General features: G+C 39.4%; 1 protein-coding gene across 12 annotated transcripts in view; it reads right to left on the minus strand.

Moving 5' to 3' along the window:
- ADCYAP1R1 (ADCYAP receptor type I) overlaps nt 1–14,395 on the minus strand; it is a 149,442-nt gene that overhangs the window by 60,603 nt on the left and 74,444 nt on the right. The gene's annotated exons all lie outside the window — the stretch shown is intronic.

The following is a 14,395-nucleotide window of genomic DNA, read 5'->3' on the forward strand; positions in this document are numbered from 1 at the left end:
CAATTTCACTCCAACATGCCAGAAACAAATTATCCCTTGAGTATGAAACCTGCTGCCATTTAGTTATCATCTTTCAGAAGTGCTGGGTTAATTAAAAAAAGACAAAACCAAAAACCTTATGGATCATATCTTTGTTTATTAACTCCATGAATTTCTGTTGGCTTCAATCCTTGTGAAGGTTTGGGAACTCACTCATTTTGGAATTTGTCTGAAAACTGAAAAGCAGTTTCTGCTTCATTCTGCAGCCATTTCTGTGGATATGTGAGACAAACTCACTCTTCCATCCCACTTATTTTCTTTTAAAAATGCCCTCCCTCACCAAAGAACTGTCCTAACATCATTCATTATTTTTACTGCAGCCTTTGCTCTAGAGAATATAAACTCACAATGTCAAAAGAGGGATTTTTTTGACCTCTAATGATTTCTTGCATAAGCTAAAAATAGATGCAGGTCTTTAATAACAGTTCAAAGATGATGCCTCAGGTAACAAACTTTGAATCAAATGTCTGAGTGGTAAAAAATCCCAATTTCCTGCTACATGAATGCAGGAAGAGGAGGTGATGGGACTCTGGGCAGGAGCTGTCTTCTCTTGGGATACAAGAAAAATTAATTTAAAATTAATTGTAAATACAGTAAAGGAACTCAGCTCCTGGTTCTTTCTGGTCTCTGTGCCAAAGGTGTGAAAAACTGGCTTTCAAGAAGAATAAATCTTCCTGTAATTCTGCAAGCACCATTTCACCAGCTCACAAACCTAGAAGGTTTATCTAGTGTACATAAAAACTCAGAGAAATATCTCAAATTTCCAACTAATATTTTAAAAAAATACTTACGGAGTGATTCTCAAATAAAAATCATCTTTTGCCTCAGCAGGAAAAGCAAGAAGAACCAAACCTAAACATTTCCACTGCTCATTTGCATTTGATGTTGAGATTGAGCAAATAATCCTATCAACCGAAAAAGAGCCTCCAGCTCCATGATTTTCTACGAGGTTTTCTGTCAAATTTCTCTCCCTTTGACTGCGTGCCAAGGGAAATAAAACCTTGAGGAAAAGCAGATAATACTTCCAAGTATTTCTGCCTGGCATGGGTCCAATTTAACGAGATGTGGGTGATGAGCTCGTTAAAGCTGTGTGGGCTCCCCCAGCTCTGGTGATTCAGCAGCTCCCCATCAGGGATGTTCTCAGCACTGGATTTGGTGTATTTTCTTTTTCCCCATCAGATTCAGTGGTAGCTAATCCACTCCTATTTTTTTTTAATTTTTTCCAGTCCTATGTTTTATTTTTCTCACAAAAATAGAAGGCTGAGAGTACCACGTGTGGTGAGTAGAGCAGACCTGAGTAAGTTGGTGTTTAAAGAATTAGGTCAGTATCAAACAACGTTGTTGTGATATTCAACATCTTAATAAGAAGACCCACCAAAATATAAAATTGTGGCAAAAATGCTCATTAAATCATCACAGGAGCTGGAAAAAAAATTAATTCTTTACATTTGCTCCTCTACCTCTCTTTTCCCACTCCTATCCTGGATTGTTTCCTTTGTTAGGTGACGATCTCACCTCATGAGCGCTGTAATTCACTAGAATATATCTAAAAGTCTCAAAACCTGGGATTTGAAAGGTTTGGACTCTCTCAGCCCATGGTGGGGACATTGAGGTCTCCTGTGCAAGAATTTGGACTCAATGATCCTTGTGGGTTCCTTCCAGCTCAGGATATTCTGATTTTATAACTTTGTGATACTGTTTATGTACTAAAGATGGTAATCACAACCACGTTGAGTGCTGTTAGATTTTATTTTCTTTGATAGCTTGCGTGTGTCCATGCAGCAGGAAATGCATTTTCCATGTAAATCTGAGGATGTGCAGCGACAGGTTTATGGCTCACTGAAGTGAGGCACTATGTACAAAAGGAAATTATGTGTGAACATCCACGTTAATGAGACATTTGCTTACAAGGGATGCTTGAGATAATCAGTGGTTAATGAGATCTTTGGAGAAACACCTGTTGGTCTTGCTTGAATTAACTGTGTTGAATAAGAATAGGAAAAAAACCTTTATTTTTTATTAATATTTCAACATAGATATTTTCCAATATTATCCAGGAATGGATAATGCAAACCAGAGAAAAGCAAGGATATCCTCAGGCTGCAGAATAGGAACATCCAGAGTATAAATATCCCATGGCAGTGTGGATGAAATTCAGTTATAGCAGGTGGCTGATTTCGTACCAATTCCATGCAGAGATAAAAACCAGCCCCATTTAAAAAGAAATTACAAGTTCATTGTGTTAGAAAACACTGATGTGCTGACATTGGGAGAGAGAAGCAGCAAGTCAAGTAATTTACCTTAAAATAGGAGAGAGATGGAGGTTGTAAAGAATTCCCCATCAATAAGAACATTGTCTGATCCTGCTTGGAAAAGTGCACTTGAAACAAATAATTTAAAAGAGCAAAGAAAAGGATGACAACAACAAAATAAATAAAAATCAAATGGAATAAAGGGCAGCGTGCACAATCTCCCTACATTTGTAAACCATGCTGCAGCCAGCAATTCCTGCTGGGTGAAATCTGCCCACGGAAATCAAAGTGACTTGAGTGTGAAACTGCCCAGCAGGGCCCCCTCTGGCACTGATGGGGTCTCCCCACTGCCCAGTGACGTAGGGATGCCCAAGAAGGCTTGGGAAGAGGTGGCTCACACACTCCAACTGAAGCTGGATAAATTTTCCTAGTTTTTAGCATCTTAGGAAATCAATAATAACAAGGAATAGTTTTAAGGAATAAGATTTCACATAGGAGGGGATGAAAAAAAAATTACAGGTAGTGGTCCTGCAATCGAAATAATCACAGATTTAAAGAGGAATTAAGGTTGGAAAAGCCCTCTCAGAACATCAAACCAGCACAGCCAAGTCCACCGCAAAACCCTGTCCCCAAGTGCTACATCCATGTGTTTTTTGAACACTTTTAGGGATAGTGATTTCACCACTTCCCTGTTCAGCCTGTTCCAATGCTTGACCACCTTTCCAGTGATGAAATTTTCCCCAATATCCAATCTAATCCTCCCCTGGCACAAGCTAAGGCTGTCTCCAGAAAGCCTTCTCTATCAAAAATAATATTTTGACATTTTTCTTATCTCCAGCACCCCTTTTTCAAAAATGGGGGGCTGCACAAAGGAGTAATAGTGCAATGGGCAATGGAATTTATGGATTCATACATAGACAGGAGGATTCATAACAGACAAGAATTTGCATAAAATTTGTTCCCCTTGGCAAATCAAGAAAAAATGTAATTACATAAATGTTAGACTTCTGTATTTTTCATGTAGGGAAATAAAGGCCTGAGATGAAAATCCAGCCTTCTGGCTTACAGCATTCAGTTTGATTTTCAGTTCCTCTCCTCATTTATTGGTTTAAAATATCACCTTCAAGGTCGTATTGCCTTCAGGAGAGTAATATCAAAGGAAAGGTAATGTAACAAAGCAGCATATTAAACTGAATTATGTGGTGCACAATAACTTCTAAAGGGCACACTACATATAAAGCCTTGCAGAGAGAGGGGAATATGAGATAGGAGCTCTCTGTTCCTTCATAAATCTGGGTAAATACCAAAATAAAGAATGGCTTGAGCATGGCCTGGGTATGGGGATTTGATTTCCAAAAGTAATTGACATTTCAAAGTGTAGGTGTCATTGAGGAGTTCCTGTCACAGAAATGTTGTTCCTGGAGCTGTTTGGAGTTGGGCACCAATCCTGGAACTGTGTCAGACCCAGCACTGAGCACTCCCAGCCCAGAGAGCCAAAAGCAGGGTGGGCAGCAGGACAAGGGAGGGGATTCTGCAGCTCTGCTCTGTGAGATCCCACCTCCAGCACAGAAAGATGTGGAGCTGCTGGAATGAACCCAGAGGAGGCCACAGAGATACTCCAGGGCTGGAGCCCCTCTGCTCTGGACCAGGCTGGGAGAGCTGGGAATGTTCCCCTGGAGAGGAGAAGCTCCAGGGAGAGCTCAGAGCCCCTTCCAGGGCCTGAAGGGGCTCCAAGAGAGCTGGAGAGGGACTGGGGACAAGGGATGGAGGGACAGGAGCCAGGGAATGGCTCCCACTGCCAGAGGGCAGGGATGGATAAGGTGTTAGACACTCTTTACTGAGGGACACTGGAAGAGCTTCCCAGAGCAGCTGTGGCTGCCCCTGGATCCCTGGAAGTGTCCAAGGCCAGGCTGGATGGGGCTTGGAGCACCCTGGGATAGTGGAAGGTGTCCCTGCCCATGGCATGTGGTGGAACTGGATGATCTTTAAGTTCTCTTCCAACCCAAACCATTCTGGGGTTCTCAGATTCTTTAGTTTCATTTGAAAGTCCAGACCATAACAGAGTAGGAATGTCGCATGAACTGGAATTTCAGAGAAATTTATAAAGAGAGAAAGTTTGTTTTTTTCCTTTCCCAGTTCTGTTCCTGATAAATTTTGGAATTATGAGAACCAAGTCTGTTCTTTCATCTGGCCCAGTTATTACACCAGGAAGTATTTTTTCTATCCAAGTCATGCTGTTGCTGCCCAGAGAAGCACCTTTTGCTGTCTAACCTGGTATTCATTCTCCTCATCAGCATAAAAGCTTTATGTGTTCCTCTAAGGGAAGTTCTGCATTTTCTTTACAGGAAATTTGTGCATTTCCTGCACAAAATTTAAAAAAAAAACCCAAAAACAGACAACTGTGGAGGGCACTGATAGAAAGTTTCTGATTATCACTGAACCACAAAATCGTGGAATGGCTTAGGTTGGGAGGGACCTTCAAGATCATCTCATTCCACCCCTGCCATGGGCAGTGACACCTTCCACTGTCCCAGTGATGCCTTGTGCAGGCTGACCTAGAGAAGAGACCAGAGCTAAAGAATAAAGCAGGGATTTATCCAAAGGATCTCCTCCATGGATGCACCTTGGGCAGCACCAGAGCCCAGCCAGGGCTGCACCCAAGATGAACCAAAATGGCCCCAAAATGCACGAGCGCTCCCGGGCTCTCTCCCTGGGATCAGTTCTGCTCCATTTGCACCTTGCAGTTCATTGTCCCATTCCAGCTTTAGCCCAGGCAGTCCCACCCTGCTTGTTTTTCTCTCTCCAGCCCACGGGGTTTGTGCTCCTGGGCTGAGATTTGGATCATTTGTCCTTGGTGCCCAGCTGGAGCAGGAATTGTTTTGTCTCCCTGCTCTGTGCACAGAGCTCACCATGCCCTGATGTGAAGCTCAGACCCACACACTAAAGCAGCACAGAATCTGAAAATATAAAAGCTAAATCTGAGGCATCACTCCAAGCCCCATCCAACCTGGCCTTGAACACTTCCAGGGATGGGGCCTCCACCACTTCTCTGGGCAACCTGTTCTGAGATAAATTATCAGCTGGAGATGCACATTTTCCTTCCCTAATTACAAAAGGCAATGAGAGAAAGCTTCATTTTAGGGTTAAACCAGCTGGAATCAGAGGAATTCCACAGGTATAGTCCAAGTTTCTCTGCCAGAGTAGTATGTGAAGAACAATAAACTTTGACCCAACTCCCCAGCACTTGACCCACCTCAATATTTTCCATCAGCTAACCTTAGTATAAAGCTTCTCAGAACTATATTCTGATTATGTAGAATCCATTCTTTATGTAACGAGATTTATAAACCAGCAAAGCAACTTCTACTGGTGCAGCATTATCAGTAAAGTGACTTGTTTTGTGGGATGACATTCTCAGAGATCCAAGTGCAGCACTGTTTGCAGAGAACTTTTAAAAATATCACCTCAATTAATAAAAGAGAACATTAGAAAAGATTATTTGAGATATTTCACTTCTAATGCACTGTGTTAGTAATAGATTATATTAAAAGCTAAAAGGGAAAGCACTTAAAACACTGAGGTTTTTGATTGGAATACTGGATTTTATAGCACATTATTTTCATAAAATTTATAATATTTATAAATATTTTTATATTTTACTATATACTATTTTATATTTTAAAATATAAAACATAAAAATATACAATTTTATATTAAAAATGCTGTTATAGAATATGACTTTGTGATAAATTCAATATATATTTTAATTATAAAGACACATTTATTGTACATTATCATCCTAATTATATTATGTAAATATTTATATTATTATTTATCAAATAATTTATCTATTATAGATATTACAAAATACTTTACAAAATATATCATATTTGATATATGAAATATAGTGTGTTTCATAATTTTTTTATTCCTTGAAGATTTCATATATGGCAAAGATCAGCTTTTAAATGACAGGAGCTGTTATTTACAATCAGAGAAGTGAGATTTCTTTTTCTGTTTTTAAAGCTGTTTAGTTCTTTTCAGTCACAGGATATTTATTCCTAAGGTCACACTCTTGCATTGATACCTGCCAAGAAAACCTCATCCAAGAAAATCTCCAGAATCTTTCAAGTGCTTCCAGCCAACTGGCCTTAGGTGAGCTTTGAAGAGTTTTAAAGGAGAACTTCAATTTGGCAAAATCTCTGGAACATTTCTTTGTCTAATTAGGCAGCAGAGTAAAAAGCCAATAAGCTGTGAAATCAAGCAGAGTTTTTGGTTTTTTTTAAACCTGCTTTAAATATAATAAAAAGGATTGGCTGGTCCTCTCTGAGAAAGTCCCTGCTTGGCTGTTTGGGAGGCAGGGAGACTCTGTGAAATTACTGAAAAAATCAGGAGGTTTTTTTCTTTTCCCATCACTGCTGCAGGACATGAGGACACTTCCAAGCTGCCAGAAGCCGAGGCAGTGCCAGGCTCAGCAGCTGCAGAAAATCCAGCCTTGCTCAGGACATGGGGTGTGGGAGAGCACGGGGAGCTGCTGGACCACCCGGTCCCCTCCTGGTTCTCAGCTTCTTTTCTGCCCCTGCCAAGGCTGGGATTGAAGGCACTTGAGAGGATATATCACATTCAGGCTTAAATGTTTATTACTTCTTATCTATATTACAAGTTGTGAGTTAACAGAATTCACAGAATTCCCAGAATGACCAGGTTGGAAGAGACCTTCAAAATCATCGAGTCCAACCCAGCCCCAACAGCTCAACTCAACCCTGGCACCCAGTGCCACATCCAGGCTTTGTTAAACACACCCAGGGATGGGGACTCCACCACCTCCCCGGGCAGCCATTCCAGAACTTTATCACTCTTTCTGTGAAAAACTTTTTCCTGCTATCCAACCTGTATTTCCCTTGGTGCAGCTTGAGCTCTACAGCATTCTACTAACAAGCTAAAAATGGTTCGCTATCTTTCTATATGAGGTCTTTTAAGGCTAAACTATTCAATTCAGAAATGACACCTAAATTATTTTCACTTTTAACCCAATAACTAATCACTCAAAGTCCTCAATGGGAACTTTTCTGTCCAATTACACAAAACCACCCAAACCCATGGAGAAGAGGTGGAGAAGAAGGTGAAGAAGAAGGAGCAGCTTTCACCCCAAAACCTCAGTCTTGCTTTATATCTATTACTGTATTCTAAACTCTTAAACTCTGAGTTTCTCACTCTGTGACATCACACACTTCTATTCAAACTCCACACCCACATTCCCAGTTCCATCATTCCATTTTGGAAGCTTCTCCATGGCCTCAGGTCAAATGCAGCGCTCTCTTGAGGGTCTGTGCCATTCAACACAGAAAGTCTGAAATTCTCAGCAGCCAGGGTTCCAAGTTCTCCTCCCTTATTTTTGGGGGCAGCCAGAACATCATCATTCTCCCCCAGCACTGGTTCTGACTCACTTCCCTCCCTTCTGAGGGGAAGGAGACAGCATCCTGCACTTTTCCAGCTCAGTCTTTCATTAATTCTCCAGGCTGAGACAGACGGGGAGAGGGAGCAGCTCCGTGCATCACACTGCCACAAATTTTAATCCTTACATGGCTCAGAGTAATTTCTGGGAAAAGCATCATAAAAAACCCTCCCTGAAAGTTGCAGAGTCAAGGCAGACTTTGAGGAGATGGGTTAATAATCATAAAAAAGTGTTGCTCTTCCACAAAAGCCTCACCTTTCCTTGGTCACATACTATGGCCACAACCTGGCCATAAAAAGGGATTGAGCAAGGACAGCAAGGTGGAGCACTGTCAGCTATTAATTAATAGTTTAATTAATATTATCTAAGCATGCAACTGGTTGTGGTGTTGAAGTAGCTGGATAGGAATAAATACATGTCTATAAAATATTACACATATTTAATATATTTTTCCCACAAGTATTAATGTGCCTCACAGTGAACCTGGCTTCCAGCTAAGGCTAAAAAGGTAAAAAATCTTCCCAAGCTGGAGAGCTGAACAGTCCACTGACAGTTTTGCCACCCTTGGAGTGATATTTGGCCCATTATGAGATTTATGGGCCTCTGAAGAAGACATCTGGAAAGATCTCTGGGATAAACAGTTGCCATGGAGACAGAGAAAGTACAAATTTTTTCAGACTGCCTTTTTGGTAATTTGGAGTCTGCATTCCCTTGAAAACGGAGACAGGATTTAATGGCATGGAGGGAGATGAGGAGAAAATTGAACAGCAGGTCTCTTGAGCCTTGAGCCTTTATTATTCACAATAATAAATTCACAGCTCCAAATCTTTTCTGTCTCAAAAGAAAAGAATGATAACGTTTTTCTTTGATTTGTTCACTTCTAACTAATCCCACAACAGCCCTGGAGTGGGACTAAAATGGGACACAAACCTTGAACAGTCTCTGAGTCTTAAAAAAATCCCAACACGGGAGAACAGGATTTTGAATGGGAATTATTCAGGCAAAGCCTGTGGTTAATAATTGCCCAGTCAATAACATTTGTCAGGAATTTTGACTTGCTTCTAAAAGGATAAACAGACAAAAGAAAACAGGAAAGCAATAAATGACTGAAAAGAGCAACTGACCTCAAGTCTATATGATTGATAATTTCAGAAATTGAATTAAATTGTGGTACAATTTAAGATCCCTCAAAAGAAATTAACAAATTATTACTTTTTATGTTTCAGGGTAGCTCTGTGTGCTAAAAAAATTTTCTGCTCTTTTTTAAAGCTGGAAAACAAAACCAAACAAACCACAACAAATGGTGACACTGAAATCTAAATGGCTCTCCAGAGCCAGCATTGTAAAATCAAGCTGCCCCTTCATATTCTGACTCCTGCTCCCCATCTTCTTGCTTTTCTGGTGTTTATAAATAGAATTTTCTCAGTGGAAAATGTAGGAGAAGATAACTTCTAACTGATTTTGGGCCAAATCCACTCCTGATGTCAGCAGAGTGACGCCAGTGGGGACACCCCTGAGAGAAATTCGTTCCTTGTTTACTCCTTCAGACCCTCAGAGGATGAGAAACAACTGAATTAAAGAACTTAATTTCTTCCAGCGTGCAAATTCCATAATCTGTCCTGGAAATTGTTCTAGTGGTGAGTCAAACAGCTCCTCGTTAGAGCTCGTGGGACCTCATGGTCTAGTGGAGGAAACAAAGGAAATAAATCCATTATCAACAGCCAGTGCAGGCCCTGTTAAGGGGATGTGCTGCATTTCATGCTCCTGAGCAGGAACAAATTTTAACACAGAGTTTAACAAAGCCTCTCTCCTCTTCTATATTGGACTTCTCTGAGTGCCCACAATGTATTCAGAGAGTGAAAAAAAAAAAATAACACTGCAAATCAATGTGTTCCAGCCTCAGTACGGTACTCCAGTACTCAGAAACAGTATGAACAGCATAGATGTCAGAAGTATTTCTGATTTTTAGGTACAGGGAACACATTACGGGGAAAATGCCCAGAAAACCACAGGAAAACCCAAAATTGCAGTTGTGTTAACACAAAACCTGAATAAATAAAGACAAGATAATTCCTCTTTGCTTGTCTTTGGACCAGAAGGAGTGTGATGGGTCTGGCTTTCTTTGTCTAAAGGCTGGCAGGACACAGGAAGAAATGGGAAGTGGCTGCCAAGAGGACTTGACAATTTATGGTCAATTTACAGGAGCAGTAACACCAAAAACATACAGAAATATGGACCAAATCTTCAACAGTGCTGGGTTAGTCACTAACTCCATAAAAGGAACCAACTATCTCCATTGAAGGAAGAAGTATTTTGGAAAGAATGTGGATTTTAACAATATTTGTTGGAAAAAAAAGTCTGCACAACCTCAATTTCATATGGCTTACTCCTATAAATAAATAAAGAATTAATTCCAAAAGAGCTAATAAGTTTCTCGATGTCTATAGCTACCATAAGTCAGAGATAAATTGATTTAGAAAATTTAGAGATGAGTTAAAACAGAAATATGAAAATTAGGTAAGCATTTTATAATTCCTTCTCCCCCTCTTCCTATTAGAAAGAGTTAAAGATAAGTAGGAAGGAAATTATTTTCTATTCTTTCTCACAAATATGTGTGGGCAGGTAATTACCCTGCCATATGAAGTAATAACCATGAAAATTTGTATACATCTAATCAATATTTTTAATTGGAATATGGAATCATTATGGAAAAATGGAAAATAATCCTAAAGGGATCTGGGGAGTTCACAGAGATCCTTCCTTGCACCCAGGCAAAAAAAAAAAAACCCATAAGTGAAGTATCTAAAAGGAATTTGGGGAGTTCTCATTGTCTGTGACATTTTTATTAGCTGGACTAAGCGTGAAAAAAAAAAGTATGAGAGGGCACAATTCTGTGTGCTTGAGTTTCAAAGATCCAGAAACTTTTCTATGTTTCAGTCACTTGGGAATTTTTGTCTTGCAGGGATGGCAATATACTTCAGTGTCATATATAAAGGCAAGAATAAATTTCTTCCTGATATTATATGAATGAACAGATTCTGTATTATTTAGCAGATTTACAATTAAATCCTGATGCAAACTTCAGTTAAATATAAGTTTTTATAGCTGTAGGTATGTATTTATGCAGGTATAGAGTATGGATTTATATTTATATCTATCTTCAGATAGATTTATCTGTCCACAGTCTATTTGAGGTACAGGTAGAAGAAAAATTAGGAAGCACACAAAATCCACTCAATTTATAACCCAAGTGAGAAATCTCATCCATGTGAGCAGGAATGCTCATCTGCTGTAGCCACACCACTGGAAAATCTCTTTATCAGTTCTCAATCCAGTGGAATAATGGGAAACAAATCAGCAATTCTGATCTATCCTGCACGAAGATAATTATGAAATAGTCTTGCTGACGGGGAGCACTCTGTTTAATTCTGTTCAGGATTATTCAGTTGTGATAACACTGGTTCTGCTGTGGGCAATTTGCAGGTTAGCAGAGAAGGGGTGGAATTCCATTAGTCACTATTTTTTATGGCCAAAAACCTGGAACAGACTCAAGTCCTTTCCTGTCTGGGATTGAGGCACGCTCTTAAAATACGCCCAACAACCCTTCAGAGCATTTTATTAATTGTTTGTGTTCATTATTTCAATTTGGCTTCACTCTTGCCATATGGCTTGGGCATACTCATTACACACTCCAATAATTGCTTTTTCTCCTCTAAAGCATTTCCTTGTGTATTGACTTTTATGTCCAGTAATTTTTTCCTGGTCACTCAGTGATGGATCCTCCCAGCCTTGCCTTTTGTTTGGGTTGTGATTTTTGCACTTGTGTTGTTTCACTCTTGCTCCTTTCGATTTGTTTTGCTGCAAAAGGACACAAACCAATCGATTCCAGCAGCTGTGGGAGCAGGAAATGTATGGCTTGATTACCAAAAGTGCAAGCTGCCATGGAAGCCTGAAATGGCTTTTAGGATAATCAGGAAGGCAAGGAAAAGGATCAATAAGGAAAGAATCTGCAGGTGCTTGTCCTCTACACTCAACTCTTGAAGGGTGAAAATGACGTTGTTCAACCAATTTCCAACTATTTGTTTAGGGTTCCCATTTGGTTTACCAAAAAAAACCCAAAAAACCCTCAAAACAAACAAATAAACAAACAAAAACAAAACAAAAAACCCCAACCCAACCCAAAAAAAAACCACAAAAAAAAACCAAGCAAAAAAACCCCATAGAAAACCAAATGAAGCCGACCAAAACCCAATAAACCAAAACAACAACACCCCCAAAATAACAAAACCTAAAAACCCCAAACAACCAAACAAAAAACCCCGAACAACTCAACAACCATAACACAATCAGAAAAACAAAATAATCTCTAAGAACACTGAAAATAAGAGGAATTCCAGGACTGGGAAGTGCAATAGACACCTCAGCTCTGAGATTATGGATACACGTTCAGTGGGACTCAGCTTGCTTATTAAGGCACCTTAATTTAAGATTTTTAATATGCAAACTGGATGTAAATCTTTGTATCTATCAAGTCTACAAGGAGTCTTGGGAGACTCACAAGCTAATTTAGCCAATAATTTAGATGTCCAGCATCTGTGATGCAATTTTTCCCCAAGGGGGAATTTTTTTCCCTAAATACAGAGCCCAGCACAGGTCTCTTCACTGAAATACACAGCAAAAAAACAAAAAAAATGTTTGTTGGATTCAGAGGGAGTTGAAATGGGATTGAGTGCAGGAGAATTCCACCTGGTCTTGCTGACAGCAGAACCCTTCCACTGCCAGCTGGGGATTGACTGCTCTCATTTTGTTAAAAAATGTGTTTACTTAAGGAATCATCAAAATTTTAAAGGTGTGACTTGTCAAAAGATCTTTTTAAAAAACAAGCTGATCATAGCTATAAATATTTTATTAGCTGGGAAGTGAGGCTTTTTGGGTATTTCCACATGGCTTGAGGCTCAAAAATATTCAAGTTAAAACTGAAAATGCCTCTAAACTCCATGTTTACAATGTTGTGCAAGAGACAGGTAATTGCTTTCATTCATCTGTAAATAATTTATAAGACATGATACGTTCATTGAGCTGTCAAAATCGTGAGCCTTCATGGCAAATGGGAGCAAAATTCACAAAGGGAAAAAAGAAGGAGAGAACATTTATTTTAACAGATCAATTTGAAGTCTTGTTGGCAATTTTCTAAATTCTATTCCTTTCCAACTATTTTGCAGGAATAATGGTTATACTGGGAAAAAAATGGACTCCAACATTCAACATTCCTGTTGATAGGAAATGAAGGAAAATCACATGACACATCAATAGGGCAGAAATTCTTCTATCTTATTTCTGAGGTATCTTAAAATAATATATTTTCTTAAAATAAGTAAAAAACATAGGCTGGTCAAATAAACTTTTTTCCTCTTTTTTTTTTTTAATTTTTCTTTTTTCATAGGAGAACCTACATATCCACTTTAGATAAATATTCTGCTTTCAGCCAGCTAAAGTGAGATTAATTTCACCTTTAAACCCAAGAGTGACATTGCTGAAGAATTCCTGCACCACAGAATAACTTGTTTCTGTGGTGGAACTCATATTAGAAAATGAAATCTCAAGCTGGGAAGCAGAACAGCACAGGCCAGGTTAATTTGTTTTCTTGCACAGAATGCAAAATTCTCCTTTCTGGAAGGAAATATTGATACATATTAAGGTTTATGACCTCCAAAACAAAATAAGAGGGTTTTTTTCCCCCTTATTTCTCTTACAAAGGACAGGAAAAACCACATGACAGAGTTTTCCCTTTGTGCTTCCCTGTTCCCTCCTTTTCTTCTGAGGAATTTGGGGAAGGAATTGCACAGTTTTCATTCCCTGCCTTTTTTCCAGGAACAAATTACCAGGTCCACCCTGAGCCAGCCGTGCTGGATAGAAGCTCATGGGCAAAGCCAAGGATTTCCCTTCCCCACCCTCATCCTCCTTTGCACAAAAACTACAAAAAAATACAATGAAGACTGGACCTGCAGTCCCTCCTCCCTTGTTCTTTCACTGGTGGAAAAGGCCAAGAACTTTGTGGGAAAAAAAAAAAATAAAGCTTATTAAGAGCTCAGGGAGTTGATATTTATTGAACAATTTGGATTGGAAAGAACCTTAAGGACCATTTAACTCCAATTCCCCTGCCATGGGCACAGAATATATGAATGTGACTTTGTGCAGCTGCTTTTGAGGGTAAATAGGGCTGAATTATCTCATTTTTGCCATGCTGAGATAAGTATATACAGAGATTTTTCTACCACTTAGCAGACAGAGCAGTTAAAAACTTGTTACAGCACTGTAACTTGCTCGTCCATCTGAAGATGATTTAACTTACTGGGCTTCAGTTTTATTTTGCTGAGGAAAAATCAATATGCAAAGCCTGTCAGGAGTCCAAATTATTACACTTACTCAGCTGCATGTATTATTGAGTAGGCAGTTCCCTGTAATGAAGTTCTTGGCTTAAGATTGTGAGGTGTATTAAGAAGTAGTGGATGTAGCACAGAAGAAGCTGCAATAAGAAATGAAATTGTACAGTTGGGCAGTTTTAAGCACTGGCCACCTCTGTGAGAATGTCAGTGTGGGGTGAAATCTTGTAAGAAAAAAAACATTTCATGGTAAGAACAGGCTAAGA

Source organism: Zonotrichia leucophrys, chromosome 2 (assembly GCF_028769735.1).
Source record: "Zonotrichia leucophrys gambelii isolate GWCS_2022_RI chromosome 2, RI_Zleu_2.0, whole genome shotgun sequence".
NCBI lineage: Eukaryota > Metazoa > Chordata > Aves > Passeriformes > Passerellidae > Zonotrichia > Zonotrichia leucophrys.